We start from the raw sequence: 16229 nt of genomic DNA, 5'->3' as shown, positions 1-16229 counted from the left end.
GTTTCTTCTTAAACTTTGTCACATAGTTCATCTTTATGATCTGAACAGGAGTTTCTCATAGTGCTTTACTGCCACCTTGAGTGTGTTCAAATCACTAGTTTTAAATGTTTTTTTTTCTTTTACGTGCAGAACTATTTTTAAACCGTCCTTTTTTTGACACATCTATTCACTGTAGCTGTTGGCTTCATGCAGTGTTTACAGCATCGGTCAACCAAGGTAATGCAACTTCCTCAGTCAAGAGGAAGAACAGACCCACGCGTACATTAAGAAAAATTAGGAAGTAGGAAGCTCTAACTGCTCACTGAGCGACATGGCTCATTATTTCAGCTTTCTTCTCATCATGTTTGGATTTACACGTAAGTCACAGGTTCTTTTTTCTGCAACTTATTTTCATTTTGTAGGAAGAATTCATATGAATATCTAATAAATATAACTCTGTCTGGCTCAGTAGTTATGTACACTAATATAGTACTTTTGTGTATGTTGCAGGTATTTACAGCATTACTACAATCAGAAAAGTATCAGTGAAAGCAGGACATTCCCTGACTATCCCATGTAATTATGATACTTATTATAAAAACTATGTAAAGTACTTGTGTAAAGGATACACTTGGACGTCCTGCTCGTATGAAGTTAAAACAAACCAGGCACATCATTCAGGAAAGTTTACAATCTCTGACAACAAAACTAAAAGGATCTTCACTGTTACAATAAATCATCTGACGATTAGTGACACTGGTTATTACTGGTGCGCTGTGGAGATCAATAATGGAGGAGATGATGGGGCATTCTTTCATGTGTTGGTCACCACAGGTAAGATCCTTTAAAACAAAATACAGGAAGTGAAATGTTATTAGGGTTTTCTTTATATTTCTTTAATTGTATATATTTCCCCCCAAGACGCCCCCGCTCTCTATACAGATCATCAGGAGATTACAGGATTTATTGGAGACAGTATGAAAATATGGTTTCACAGCAGAAACCCTGGAGAAGTAAAGTGGTGCAGACTGGGCAGGTCTTGTGCAACCGTTACATCAAAATCAATCGATGGAAAAAATTTGTCCATTAGTGAGAATCCCACTCATAATTTTACTGTGACTATGAGCGGACTGAGCACAGAGAGCAGCGGCTGGTATTACTTTGTTAAAGGGGATTTACAGATGCCAGTGCACCTAACTGTTACAGAGAGACCCTCCACTAGTAAGTACAGTATAACTCTGTGAACTACATTAGAACTAACTGATGTCCTCTTGTTTTACTAACCACTGTCCTACTTATTTATAGTCACGTTATCACCCACTACTCATCAGTCCACTACTACTCATCATACCACTGTTAGAAAGAACCAGACCTTTACCACATTTGGAACTGGACAGAAGAGGTCAGACATGAAATCTGTTCATACAGTGGTTTAAAGACATTATGAGACAGAATATAATGTACATTCATAACGACTAGCTAAAACAAACCCTACTGTATCTTACAGCAGTGATAAAGTTGACCTGAAGAAGCTCATCATCCCTCTGGCTTTGTTGATTTTCATAGTAATGATGACCTTGTGTCACAGCTCATGTCATTTAGCCACTGCACTCAGTCGTTTCCGGTTTTATTTTGTCACCACTTCCTGTCTCAGTCATTGTTAGTTTCAGTCAGCCTTGCTTCCAATTCTAATCTACTCACCTGCCGGTCGTTTAGTCATCATCACTTAGGATTTAAGCACCACCTCTCAGCCCTGCACCTTGCCAGATTGTTTGTTCATTCAACCGTTCAACTTTCCAGCATTCTTACCTTTACCTTGCCGTGCCTTTTGATCCTGTTTTGTTCCTGACCACGTCTCCAGCCCAGCCTGTGATAATCCCGTCTGCCTGTGTGAGTCTGACCATTGCCTGTTTTTGACATCCGTTTGCCTTATCCTCATCTGTGCTGCTACCGATGATCTACCTGTGTACCGACCCTTGCCTGCCTGACCACGAGCCTGAATAAACCCTGTTGTGCACTGAGCCTTGTCTCCGCTGTGCGTGTGGGTCCGCTACCTTGAGTCCGTGACAGTACAATCTGGCCACACTCGGACCCAGCCGGCGTCTTGCATCGGTTTAAGGGCTGCAAGGGATTTTGTTTTGTGTACTCAGACAACGCAGCGTCGCTATGGTGTTTACCTGCTCGAGTCTGCCGGAGGACCTCCGCTGGTGCTTCGGGGAGCTCGCGAGGAATTACGCGGAAGCCCCCAGTCTGAAGGCGCGGCTCCGCGTAATAAAACAGGCGATCGCTATCCTGGAGGAGGAATTTTGGTGGCTTGACTACCCGGAAGTGCAGACGCTTTTTGAGAGGCTCCAGGCAGTACGGAGGGATTTGGCACGCGCTCTGCGCGCGGCGCCCGCCGGCGTCTCATCAGCTGTTCCTGCTGCACCGGAAAGCGCTCCTGTCGTCGCTCAGTCAAGCCAAGCTCACGTTCCTGTCATCGTTCAGTCAAGCCAAGCTCACGTTCCTGTCGCTGCTCAGTCGAACCAAGCTCACGTTCCTGTTACTACTCAGTCAAGCCAAGCTCACGTTCCTGTCGCGGCTCAGTCGAGTCAAGCTCGCTCCTCTCCAGATCCAGTCCGTACCGTGGTCCCAGCCTCTGCTTCAGCCCTGGCAGTTGAGAAGCCCACAGCTAGTCGTCGGAGGTCCAGACGGCGTCGACGACAGCCGGTTTCCCCTGTCCAGGCTCCAGAAGACTCGGTCACAGAAATCAGACTGCCTCCTTCGCCAGCAGAGGGCACTCTCGCCCCATCATACGACATGCCCATCTCCATCGCAGGCATCCCAGACAGTATCTTCCTGCGGATCCGTGCCCAATGCCCCCCTCCGGTCCTGTTCCTGTTTGCACACTGGCTGAACTCCGCTGAGGCAGAGACCGACCCGGTAAGCAAGGAGCGTCACTTCCGTGAAGCCGCCCTGCTCATCGCCCGGAAGCCTGCGCTGCGCGAGGCCCTGGGTTTCATTGAACCCCCGTCAGAGCCTGCACCCGTTCCTGCATCAGAGCCTGCACCCGTTCCTGCATCAGAGCCTGCACCCGTTCCTGCATCAGAGCCTGCACCCGTTCCTGCATCAGAGCCTGCACCCGTTCCTGCATCAGAGCCTGCACCCGTTCCTGCATCAGAGCCTGCACCACTGGCCCCCGCGTCTAAGGCTGCACCACTGGCCCCCGCGTCTAAGGCTGCACCACTGGCCCCCGCGTCTAAGGCTGCACCACTGGCCCCCGCGTCTAAGGCTGCACCACTGGCCCCGCGTCTAAGGCTGCACCACTGGCCCCCGCGTCTAAGGCTGCACCACTGGCCCCCGCGTCTAAGGCTGCACCACTGGCCCCCGCGTCTAAGGCTGCACCACTGGCCCCCGCGTCTAAGGCTGCACCACTGGCCCCCGCGTCTAAGGCTGCACCACTGGCCCCCGGCGTCTAAGGCTGCACCACTGGCCCCCGCGTCTAAGGCTGCACCACTGGCCCCCGCGTCTAAGGCTGCACCACTGGCCCCCGCGTCTAAGGCTGCACCACTGGCCCCCGCGTCTAAGGCTGCACCACTGGCCCCCGCGTCTAAGGCTGCACCACTGGCCCCCGCGTCTCTGGCTGCACCACTGGCCCCCGCGTCTCTGGCTGCACCACTGGCCCCCGCGTCTCTGGCTGCACCACTGGCCCCCGCGTCTCTGGCTGCACCACTGGCCCCCGCGTCTCTGGCTGCACCACTGGCCCCCGCGTCTCTGGCTGCACCACTGGCCCCCGCGTCTCTGGCTGCACCACTGGCGGCAGCGTCTCTGGCTGCACCACTGGCGGCAGCGTCTCTGGCTGCACCACTGGCGGCAGCGTCTCTGGCTGCACCACTGGCGGCAGCGTCTCTGGCTGCACCACTGGCGGCAGCGTCTCTGGCTGCATCACTGGCGGCAGCGTCCCTGGCTGCATCACTGGCGGCAGCAACTCCCGCCCTAGCCTCACCTCAGCCTTGCCAAGCTCAAGCCTCAGCCCAGCCCGCAGCAGCTCAAGCCTCAGCCCAGCCCGCAGCAGCTCAAGCCTCAGCCCAGCCCGCAGCAGCTCAAGCCTCAGCCCAGCCCGCAGCCGCTCAAGCCTCAGCCCAGCCCGCAGCCGCTCAAGCCTCAGCCCAGCCCGCAGCCGCTCAAGCCTCAGCCCAGCCCGCAGCCGCTCAAGCCTCAGCCCAGCCCGCAGCCGCTCAAGCCTCAGCCCAGCCCGCAGCCGCTCAAGCCTCAGCCCAGCCCGCAGCCGCTCAAGCCTCAGCTCAGCCCGCAGCCGCTCAAGCCCCAGCTCCAGCTACGTCAGGCTCAAGCCCCAGCTCCAGCTCAAGCTCCATCCTTACGTCAGCTAGCGGACACCCCTGGCCAGTCACACCAGGCCTCAGTTCCCGTTCCTGTCGGCCATATTGAGGCCGCTCCCGTTCCTGTCGGCCATATGGAGGCCGCTCCTGTTCCTGTCGGCCAAGTAGAGGCCGTTCTAGTCCCAGTTCCTGTCGGCTCCTCAGAGGAGGACGCCGTTCTAGTTCCTGTCGGCCAAGTAGAGGCCGTTCTAGTCCCAGTTCCTGTCGGCTCCTCAGAGGAGGACGCCGTTCTAGTTCCTGTCGGCCATATTGAGGCCGTCCTAGTCCCAGTTCCTGTCGGCTCCTCAGGGGAGGACGCCGTTCTAGTTCCTGCCACTGTCGACCCCTCGGAGGCTGCAGCCCCCGACGATCCCCAGGAGGGGGTCGTTCCGGCCGCAGCGTCTGCCGCAGCGTCTGTTGCGGCTCCGGCCGACTTCCCGGAGGAGGTCGGTCCAGCTCCGTCTCCGGCCGACTTCCCGGAGGAGGTCGGTCCAGCTCCGTCTCCTGCCGACCTCCCGGAGGAGGTCGGTCCAGCTCCGCCTCCTGCCGACCTCCCGGAGGAGGTGGTCGGTCCGCTCCTGGTTCATGTGTTTTTTGAGCCAATGTGTGCAGGTGCTGCCCCTGGAGGTCCGGTCCCGGGCACGCTCGCCTCAGCTTCTGGTGGTCCGGTCCCGGACACGCTCGCCTCAGCTCCTGGGGGTCCGGACACGCTCGCCTCAGCTCCTGGTGGTCCGGACACGCTCGCCTCTGCTCCTGGAGGCCCGGTGCCGGCCACGTCTGTCTCCGCTCCTGGAGGCCCGGTGCCGGCCACGTCTGTCTCCGCTCCTGGAGGCCCGGTGCCGGCCACGTCTGTCTCCGCTCCTGGAGGCCCGGTGCCGGCCACGTCTGTCTCCGCTCCTGGAGGCCTGGTGCCGGCTACGTCTGCATCGGTTCCAGGTGGCCCGGCTCCGGCCCCGTCTCCACGTCTGCCTTCGCCCCTGGTTCCCGCCTCGTCTCCACGTCCGTCTTCGCCTCTGGTTCCCGCCTCGTCTCCACGTCCGTCTTCGCCTCTGGTTCCGGCCTCGTCTCCACGTCGGTCCTCGCCTCTGGTCCCCGCCTCGTCTCCACGTCGGTCCTCGCCTCTGGTCCCCGCCTCGTCTCCACGTCGGTCCTCGTCTCTGGTCCCCGCCTCGTCTCCACGTCGGTCCTCGTCTCTGGTCCCAGCCTCGCCTCCACGTCGGTCCTCGTCTCTGGTCCCAGCCTCGCCCCCACGTCTGTCCTCGTCTCTGGTCCCAGCCTCGCCCCCACGTCTGTCCTCGTCTCTGGTCCCAGCCTTGTCTCCACGTCTGTCCCCGTCGCCGTTCCCGGCTTCCCGCCGGCTCTCGCCTCACCTGCCCGACGGAGGGCCAGGTCCTTGGCGAATCCTGTGGCAGGGATGGCGCTGCCTCCTGCGTCGTCGGCCACCTCGGCTGGCCGGGTCCGGAGGCGACCACCTACCTGGAGGTCGCTGTTTCCTGCCGCGACGATGGCGCGGGTTCTGCCATTGCCGACCACCACGCCTCCTCAGCCCCCTAGAGCACCGCCGGGCTGGAGAGCACCAGCACATGGGTTGGACCGCTGGAGGCGTCGGGTTTCGACGTCGGCCTCCTAGAACTCCAGCCTTGCCCTCGGGCACAAGATGTGTCGTCTCGGCCTGGCGGCTGCACAGCCGAGCCTCTCCTCGCATCCACCCTCCTTGAGGAGGGTTCTGGACTTTGTATTTCCCGTCATGGACTCATTATTCATGGACTTGGTTCTGCTCCCTGCCACTCAGTGCCTTGATCATCATGTGTTTGTTCCAGTCCGTTGCACATCATGTTTAGTTGTGTTTTGATCCCCTCATTTTCTGTCCCAGCCTGTCGCCCCCCTTGCATGGTTGTGTTTTGTTTTTGGTCGTCTTGGAATCCGCCCTAGACGGGGGGGTTCTGTCACAGCTCATGTCATTTAGCCACTGCACTCAGTCGTTTCCGGTTTTATTTTGTCACCACTTCCTGTCTCAGTCATTGTTAGTTTCAGTCAGCCTTGCTTCCAATTCTAATCTACTCACCTGCCGGTCGTTTAGTCATCATCACTTAGGATTTAAGCACCACCTCTCAGCCCTGCACCTTGCCAGATTGTTTGTTCATTCAACCGTTCAACTTTCCAGCATTCTTACCTTTACCTTGCCGTGCCTTTTGATCCTGTTTTGTTCCTGACCACGTCTCCAGCCCAGCCTGTGATAATCCCGTCTGCCTGTGTGAGTCTGACCATTGCCTGTTTTTGACATCCGTTTGCCTTATCCTCATCTGTGCTGCTACCGATGATCTACCTGTGTACCGACCCTTGCCTGCCTGACCACGAGCCTGAATAAACCCTGTTGTGCACTGAGCCTTGTCTCCGCTGTGCGTGTGGGTCCGCTACCTTGAGTCCGTGACACCTTGATCATTTGGTTTATACTGAAGACACACAGTAAGTCTTTACTTGTCTCTAGGAGTTGATTCAATGAACACTGACCGTGTGTAACATGAGCTTTAATTGTTTACCTTGTAGAGCAACGCAAAGTGAATTTATCAGCTACAGTTAAGGTAATACACACACACACACACACACACCTAGAAAATAAATAAAACTGAAATCAACTCATTTTGGACGTTAACTTTAATTTGGTGGTTACCGAGGTACTTTCTTTTTATATAGAATGAAATGCAAGTCAGATTTTTTTTTACTCTTGTGATATTTTGATTTTCTTCGTCAGCAAAGTGGTTTAGCATTGGATTGTACATATTTACAATTATGTATTGTAAAAGGTGAAGAACGTTTGTTAACAGTTGTTTAATCCTTTAATACAGGCTGAAGATGAAGTAACGTACTGTGAGGTTGCATACAGGAGAAGAACTTCAGTGCAGGTAATAATTATAGTGTCAATAAATCTTAAAGTTTTCTGTGAAGGTCTTTTTTTTATTATTTGGATTAATATTTCTGGGTGTACTATATTGTTATTTGTACCGTATGTTTACATTTTTTCAGTTGATATGCAGTTAAACATTGTGTCTATTGTAATTGTTCACTTTGTGATGTGTTTGAGATTTTTGCACATCACATTTACTCTGTTCCTTTCACTCAGGCTGGTAGTGATGTAATATACAGTAACACTGGCAAAGGAACATCAGAGCAGGTAAAAAGGATTAAATGTATAGTAGAGTTAAAGATACAGACCAACAAAACAACCTGAATGTCATATATAGTCATTATTTTGTATATAAGTCAAATCTCCCTGTCTTTGCTCATCCAGATGCCATGCTCAGATGTGGATGTGATTTATAGTTCTGTGGTTACTAAAAAGTAGCAGGCTGTAAAACAGGGTAAGGACTAAAGGCACAATAGTACAGGTTGAGGAATTTATGTTATAGTGCATTTATTTATTTCACCTTTGTTTCTCATCCTAACTGTTTGTTTGTGTTTACTAGGTTGAGGCTACAGTACAAAGACATGAGTCACCACCATCTGCAAATTTGAATGTTTGATGTTTTATAAGTCCGGACAATGTGAGCTGTTGGATTGTTTGTAACTCTACATGTCGCTGTTCGTGATTTGCGTTTGAAATGCATCAATTAAGGTTATGTTTTAATCTAAGCTCACACAGTGGCTCCAAACAGTCAATATGAGTTATTCAAAATTCACAGTCACCTCATCTCACAGCAACAACACATCGAAACAATGAGACAAAGGCTATAACTGTTAATGTAAAGTAAGAGATTCATGAATTGGTTATTTAAAATATATGAATTTATTTTTGCATTTTAAGAGCATATTTAGAAACAATCATATCATTTATTCATAATTCATATTAGTACCATTTTTAAAATAAATGAGAATATCTCATCCTCACTTGAACTGTCAGAATATGTATTTTTTTCTAAATGTGTTTTCACCATCTTTCTTTTTTGTCCTTGACATAATTTATTGGAAAATGTTCCAAAGAAAATATTCACCTGTACATTTTACATTAATTCACAATATATAATGTAGCATTTAAATGTTAATAAATAAATAGTCTGTACTGAATGCAACGTGTTTGTATGTAATCGCTTATTCCACGTGAAACTAGCATTCTGATGCAACTACACTGCCATTAAAATACTTGTGGTGATAATAGTTGTGCCTGGTGGCCAGGCCTGTTCCCACAGGACCTGACCAGGCACCGCCTGACATGAAATCGTCCTCATGTTGACCTACCACCCACAGAAGGACAAGGAGTTGGTGCTAAGAAGATTGGGCAGTGGTCGACTTCTGGTTTGGTCTGGGATTTGCAGCATCACTACAGTTCATGAGGTGTCAGTGAAAGCTGGGGATTCTATCACTATTCAGTGACTATCAATGCCTGACAACAAAAGCTAATTATTTTGTAAAATATTTTTTTTAAATCTGATCTAATAGATAAAGACTATGATTTTTATTGATGTGTGTGTGATGATAACCAGCAAAAGGTTAACCTGTCTGTCACCAGAGGTAATATGTCATGTTTCACGCCGTGTCTTGCTGTCACACCATATCCTGTTTTATTTTGTTAAACTTCCTGTTCAGTCAGTTGTCACTTACCGGTTCCCAGTATCCACACCTGTTATCAGTTAGTAATCAGCACCAGTATATAGCCCCACCGTTCACAGACTCACGTTGCCAGATTGTCGAGTTTCCCTAGTTTCCGTACTCTTTCCAGCATCTCTTGTATAGCTTCTCACGTTTTGACCCTGATCGCCTTCACCATTGCTTCCTGCCTGAACCTCGTGTGTACTGCTGCCTGTGAGAGAACCGTGACTGATTATCTGACCGTGAGTTTGTCTTATCCCTGTCTGTACCTTTGCCGAGACTGCCTGTGTAACGAACCCTGCCTGGATATTGGATTAGAGATTGCCTGCTCCCTCGTGTACTACTTCACTGAACACTTCTGTGTATGACCTGGACCGTCTGACTCTGTTTTCTAAAATAAACCTGTGTTAATCATCGCCTTGCCTCTGCGCTGTGCATGTGGGTCCGCCGCCTGCCCCAAGCCTGACATAAAAGGTATAGAGATATGAAACGATGCAGGCTGAGTGGGTCCTGTGTGAAAGCCTCAAGGTAATAGATAGAACAAGAGACCATAAGTGGAGTGATGACAGAAAGCAGCTCCTGGTATTTGTGTGTTAAAGGAGATTTACAGATGCTAGTGCATCTGTTTTAAATGTTACTGACAAACCCTTCACTTGTAAATACTATTACATAACATGATTTTATATTAGTGACTGACTATAAAAGGGATATTTAATTTGTTATCCTCGTGTTACTACACTGTGCCATTTTACAGTTACTCTCTGGAACAACAGATTTTATCATGCCATCAGTCACCACTGATAGGAATGACGATAGAATGTGAAATGTGGCCAGTGTTAATAATCATTCTAACAATTAAAGAATGAAAAATACACTCTTTTCAGGTTAATATGGTTGTAAAATCTGACTCCAGAGCACTTTGTGCCTCACCAGCTATGAACCTCACCGCTCGACACTGCTACAGGGCCTACGTCAACGAAAAAGATTGTTCTCTGAAGCTTCAGAGGCCGTGAAACTATCATCGGATGAAAAGAGGGAGCGTGTGTGTCTGACACAGACACCTGCTCATGACAATCATCAGCAAAGGAAAACAAAGAGAGAGAAACAGCAGAGTGAGCTCCATCTGCCGTCCTTGGAGACGTGCTCTGTCACAGACACTGGTTGGTCATAGCTGTGGTCATGAGGGGCACTGGAAGAACAACTGCTGCTACGTCAGGCTCCACCCGCTCGGGCATCACATTAGACTGATGGTTGGGGAAGGAGGAAGGTGACGGTTCCTTTTCACGTGGTGTAGAAGATGGTACCACACACACACACACACACACACACACACACGCACATTTTCACGCACTGAATGAAGGAACACACTTACACCTGATACATGCTTATCTGCTTGCAATGAAGACTCTCTTTTTGCTCAAAACATTTCAGAGTGATTTTAAAAATGATAACAAACAGATAAATGACAACTGCTGCATTACGTTGCAGTCTGATAGGTTCAGCCGATTTCCTGAGTTCACACCAACTATTATAAATAATCCCTCTGCTGGGGGGGGTGCTATTCGTCAACACAGCCTCACAGGAAGTTCCTGCTTTCCTGTAACACGCACACACGCACAGACACACAAACAAACACACACGCACACACGCGATGGAGGTTTGATTAGAGGATGTGAACCGGTTGTCATCACACCTAAATTTGACCCCAGATAAACAACACCATCTGAAAGGAAGCCATAGATGGCGTTACTGCAGACACCACTGTGCTACTGAAACATTGGATGCTACAGGCCACAATGCGAGCCTGTCTAAATTACCGTTTGTGCAGACAAAGGTTATTTTTTTGGGTCATTGTAAATACAACTGATGGCAAATCCATCTCACCCAACAGAGTTAAAGCAATTTGAAACTTGTCTAAACCGTGCACATATAAACAGCTTATTTTTTCTAGGTCTTTGTTCTTTTTGTAGGAACTTCATTCCTAACTTTACAGTCTTTGAGGCCCCACTCAGGGTTCTGATGCAGACGTCTCCATCGTCCACTTCTTCTCTCACGTGAACGTCTGAGGCTAAACAACATTCACCGACCTCAAGCTTGCTCTTCAGTCGGCTGCTACTACTGGGTCTACCTGTTGTGACCCTACACGACCTTTCACTCAAACAGTGGACGAGAAATCAGGTTGGCTGCAGCAGAAAAAGCTGGCTTCACGTGAAATTGTTGGCTACTCTGACGTCACCTTGTTGGTTCCTCAAACCGTGTCTTTCATCCTTTTGGAATAGAAAACATCACATATTTCTACAGCTCGATGGCTTAGATGCACGAGGTCTTGCTTGAAACAAACATTACTGTCAAGAGGTGCGATGTGCTAAACCCAGCCACTCTTCTTCCAGGCACTGATGAAGGCGAGCCTCACTGTGTTTCAGTTCTGAACCAGGTTTGCACTCCGTGAGGTGCCAGTAGCTGACTGTGATCATGTCCTTTTGTTGATGGCTTCGCCTCTAGAGATACTGCTTTGGGCCAAAGTCAAGTTGGGCATGCAGTCTGCACTGCACAGGACAGGACTGAACCACAAGACAGGAGTGACTGGAAACATCAACATCCATGTACCACCAACAACAAACCGACAAATGACTGAACACAACAAAGGGCTTAAATAAGGCACTCAAAAAACACAGGTGAACATGATTAACCCAATTATAACATGAAATAAAGCAGCAAGTGACATCAGGGCTGGAACAACAAAATGACACAAAGACAGTACTAGAACCAAACAACCAGATATGAGTGCCCCCTGCTGGTCTGAGGGCTGAAGCACCACTCTGCTACGGCTGCAGAGTCGGTCGTTGAGTGAAGCCTGTAAACTAGCAGAAGGAGCGTCTGTTACCATCTACACAGACTCCACAGATGCTACTTGCAGCTAATGCTGTTGGGTCGGAAACCCCCTCCCTCTCCTTGTCCTCGGTCTGGTTTGGGCCTGATGACAAGCCATGCCTGCCTTACAAAACATTGGTACACAAAGGGATTCTCAAACTATCCGCAAAAATACTGTGAATCACGCATGACGTGTGCTCAGCAAACCAGGTAAGACGATTACAAAACCACTGGCAGCTCATTCACTGCTGGAACAAGCATTCGAACACCTACAGTAATGATGGATTACACTGAACTAACACCAATTCATTATTAATTATTGCAATTGATATCTAATGTTTTATGTCACGTTTGTTTGATGTATTTGACATTTCACCTACAGTAGATTGTTCACTGGATGTCTCTGCCTGATAGACTCTGGACTCGAGCTCCCAAACCAACGGCCAGGAGTTGTGTCTCTCTGTCTGTTGAGAATTAGCGCTCCTTCCTCTCTGATAGTCAGACGCCAGTGATGCAGGTGTGAGAATGTAAACATCTCCACACACACTGTTACAGAGATGAGATGCTGCTTGCAATTTGATTGGACCAGACAGAGATTCCACTGTAGTCGGACAGAGGGGTTAAAAGGCAGAAGCAACTTGAGGATTGTGGGTTCTTTACATCACACCTCCGTGGTGTATGCTCTAATCTCTCCAACTTTTGGTTTGTTAAAGTTCACAATCAACATCTATGTTTTTTGATTTGCTTTCCCCATTATTTTAATTTCCTATAATTTATATGATAAATTACACAAAAGACAACTCTCTCATCTGCTTCTTTATGGGAAATGTTTGCCACAGGAAGAAAAAGCTTAATTTGTGTTGCAAAGTTGAGAAAAGTCTCAAATCAATGTTTAAAACTGAAACATAAAGTCAACATTTTTTAAAACATAGAACAGAAATTTTTAAACCCAAACTAGGTTAACATTGTTAAAATATTTTAAATCAAATTTCAAATTAATTAATTATTCTAGTGACTTTTATTATACTGTATGTTTTAGTTTTAGTTTCTTCTTAAACTTTGTCACATAGTTCATCTTTATGATCTGAACAGGAGTTTCTCATAGTGCTTTACTGCCACCTTGAGTGTGTTCAAATCACTAGTTTTAAATGTTTTTTTTTCTTTCACGTGCAGAACTATTTTTAAACCGTCCTTTTTTTGACACATCTATTCACTGTAGCTGTTGGCTTCATGCAGTGTTTACAGCATCGGTCAACCAAGGTAATGCAACTTCCTCAGTCAAGAGGAAGAACAGACCCACGCGTACATTAAGAAAAATTAGGAAGTAGGAAGCTCTGACTGCTCACTGAGCGACATGGCTCGTTATTTCAGCTTTCTTCTCATCATGTTTGGATTTACACGTAAGTCACAGGTTCTTTTTTCTGCTCCTCATTTTCATTTTGTAGGAAGAATTCATATGAATATCTAATAAATATAATTCTCAATGGGTGAGTAGTTATGTTTAATAATATAGTACATTTGTGTATGTTGCAGGTATATACAGCGAATTTACAATCAGCAGAGTATCAGTGAAAGCAGGATGTTCCCTCACAATCCCATGTAATTATGATACTAAATATACAAACCATGTAAAGTACTTGTGTAAAGGAGCGTATTGGGTGTCCTGTTCTGCTGAAGTTAAAACAAACCGCCCAGATGATTCAGGAAAGTTTACAATCTCTGATGACAAAACCAAGAAGATCTTCACTGTGACAATAAATCATCTAACGAATGATGACACTGGTCAATACTGGTGCATTGTGGAGATCGATAATGGACGAGATCATGGGGGGTCATTTTATCTGTTAGTCAACTCAAGTAAGATTCTTTAAAACAATATACAGGAAGTGAAATATATTTAGGGTTTTCTTTATATTTCTTTAATTGTATATATTTCCCCCCAAGGCTCCCACACTCTCTATACAGATCAGGAGATTACAGGATTTATTGGAGACAGTATGAGAATATGGTTTTACAGTAGAAACCCTGGAGCAGTAAAGTGGTGCAGACTGGACAGTTCTTGTGCAACCGTTACATCAAAGTCAATCGATGGAACACATTTGGCCATTAATGAGAATCCCACTGATAATTTTACTGTGACTATGAGCGGACTGAGGACAGAGAGCAGCGGCTGGTATTACTTTGTTAAAGCGGATTTACAGATGCCAGTGCACCTAACTGTTACAGAGAGACCCTCCACTAGTAAGTACAGTATAACTCTGTGAACTACATTAGAACTAACTAATGTCCTCTAGTTTTACTAACCACTGTACTTTTTATTTATAGCCACGTTATCACCCACTACTCATCAGTCCACTACTACTCATCACACCACTGTTAGAGAGAACCAGACCTTTACCACATTTAAACATGAAGGGAAGAGGTCAGACATGAAATCTGTTCATACAGAGACAGAGGATAATGTACAATTATAACGACTAGCTAAAACACACACTACTGTATCTTACAGCAGTGATAAAGTTGACCTGAAGAAGCTCATCAACCCTCTGGCTTTGTTGATCTTCATAGTAATGATGACCTTGATCATTTGGTTTATACTGAAGACACACAGTAAGTCTTTACTCGTCTCTAGGAGTTGATTCACTGAACACTGACCGTGTGTAACATGAGCTTTAATTGTTTACCTTGTAGAGCAACGCAAAGGGAATTCATCAGCTACAGTTAAGGCCAGTTTGATTTGTTTTTTACTCTTGTGGTACTTTGATTTTGTCAATCAGAAAGTGTTTTTGTGTTTTATGTATTATTCTATAGATGAAGAACGTTTGTTAACAGTTGTTTAATCCTTTAATACAGGCTGAAAGTGAAGTAACATACTGTGATGTTGCATACAGGAGAAGAACTTCAGTGCAGGTAATAATTATAGTAATAGTGTGAATAAATAAAGTTATCTGTGAAGGTCTTGTTTTTTTATATAGAAATGTTTGTGTGTACTATATTGTTATTGGTATTGTATGTTTACATGTTTGCTGTGAACAATATATTGTACACCAGCCGTTGTGAAAGGAACAGAGCAAATATAATTTGGAAAAATCTTAAACACATTAGAAAGTGAATAATATTTCTGGAATACCATAAACATTGTGTTGTGGCAGTGATGTAATATACATGTACTGTAACACTGGAAATGTGAAAGGAGATATGTATAATACTGAACGAGAGAACCTGAATGTCATACATACTGTACTCATTAGTGTCGTGTATACATCAAATCTCTCTCTGTCTTTGTTTATCCAGATGTCATGCACAGATGTGGATGTTACGTATGCTGCTGTGGTTACCAAGAAGTAGCAGTCTGTAAAGGTCAGAGGTTGAGCCATTTCATTTCTAGATTCACTTATTTATTTCACCTTTGTTTTCCATCCGAACTGTTTCTCTGTGTTTACTCATGTAGGTTGAAGGTACAGTACAAAGCCATGAGTCTCCACCAACCACAAATTTGAAGGTCTGTTGTTTCATACATCCGGACAATGTGAGCTGTTGGGCTGTTTGTCACACTACACATCGCTGTTTGTGGTTTGCTTCTGAAATGCAGCCGCATACAAAATGGGTGCAGGCGCATTCAACTTAGGTTATGCTTTAACTTGAGATCACACACTTGCTCTAAACAGTCAACATGTTAGTTACAGTATGGTATTCAGAAATCACAGTTACTTTATGTCATAACAACAACACATCAAAACCATCAGACATTGCATTTTAAGAGCATATTTAGAAACAATTATATAAATTATATAATTTAATACCAAAAATTATTTACCCATTAGAAATATTGTACAGTTATTTGTGCAAATAAATTCTGTATAATATCTGAAGCTTTATTGATCCCACATTAAAAAAAGAATAAATTTTTCTCTTTTATTTCTAGCCATCCCGAGGGGAGCAGTGGGCAGAGACAGTGCGGCGAAGGGGGGAGCTACAGTAGTGCGAGGTGTCTTACTGAAGTACAGTTGTTGCTCTGGTGGCCTGTTCCCACGGGACCTGACCAGGCACCGCCTCACATGGGCTGGTTCTCATGTGGACCCACCACACACAGAAGGAGAAGGAGCCGGAGCTAAGACGACGGGCAGTGGTCGACCTCTGGTTTTGTCTGGGATTTGCAGCATCACTACAGTTCATGAGGCATGAACATAACCAAAACAAAGCTGACACATGGAGCTCAGGCAAAGCTACCAACGTGGCGAAGGCCTGGCTTGAACGAACGTGGCTAAGCTGAAGGCAGAAGGTGCCACTGCACATCTTACATGCAGCGCAACGCGTGACTAACATGGACAACCTGGGCATGAACAAACAGAGAGCTACTGTAGCAACTTGGCACGAACCAAAGAAGCCACTGCAAAGCAAACAATAGACAGGCGCACGTCTTATATGCCTGTCTAT

At 47.0% G+C, this 16229-nt stretch overlaps 1 long non-coding RNA gene across 1 annotated transcript; it reads left to right on the top strand.

Annotated features, from left to right (window-relative positions):
* The first annotated feature begins 6769 nt into the window (after positions 1-6769).
* On the top strand, positions 6770-7285 carry LOC129602996 (uncharacterized). The gene is made up of 3 exons (XR_008692516.1): positions 6770-6803; positions 6885-6919; positions 7184-7285. It is a non-coding gene; the product is annotated as an uncharacterized LOC129602996 (long non-coding RNA).
* Positions 7286-16229: the final 8944 nt, after the last annotated feature.

This window comes from Betta splendens, chromosome 15 (assembly GCF_900634795.4).
Source record: "Betta splendens chromosome 15, fBetSpl5.4, whole genome shotgun sequence".
NCBI classification, from domain to species: Eukaryota; Metazoa; Chordata; class Actinopteri; order Anabantiformes; family Osphronemidae; genus Betta; species Betta splendens.
Note: the sequence above shows the minus strand (reverse complement) of the source record. Positions and strands in the feature narration are given on the sequence as shown.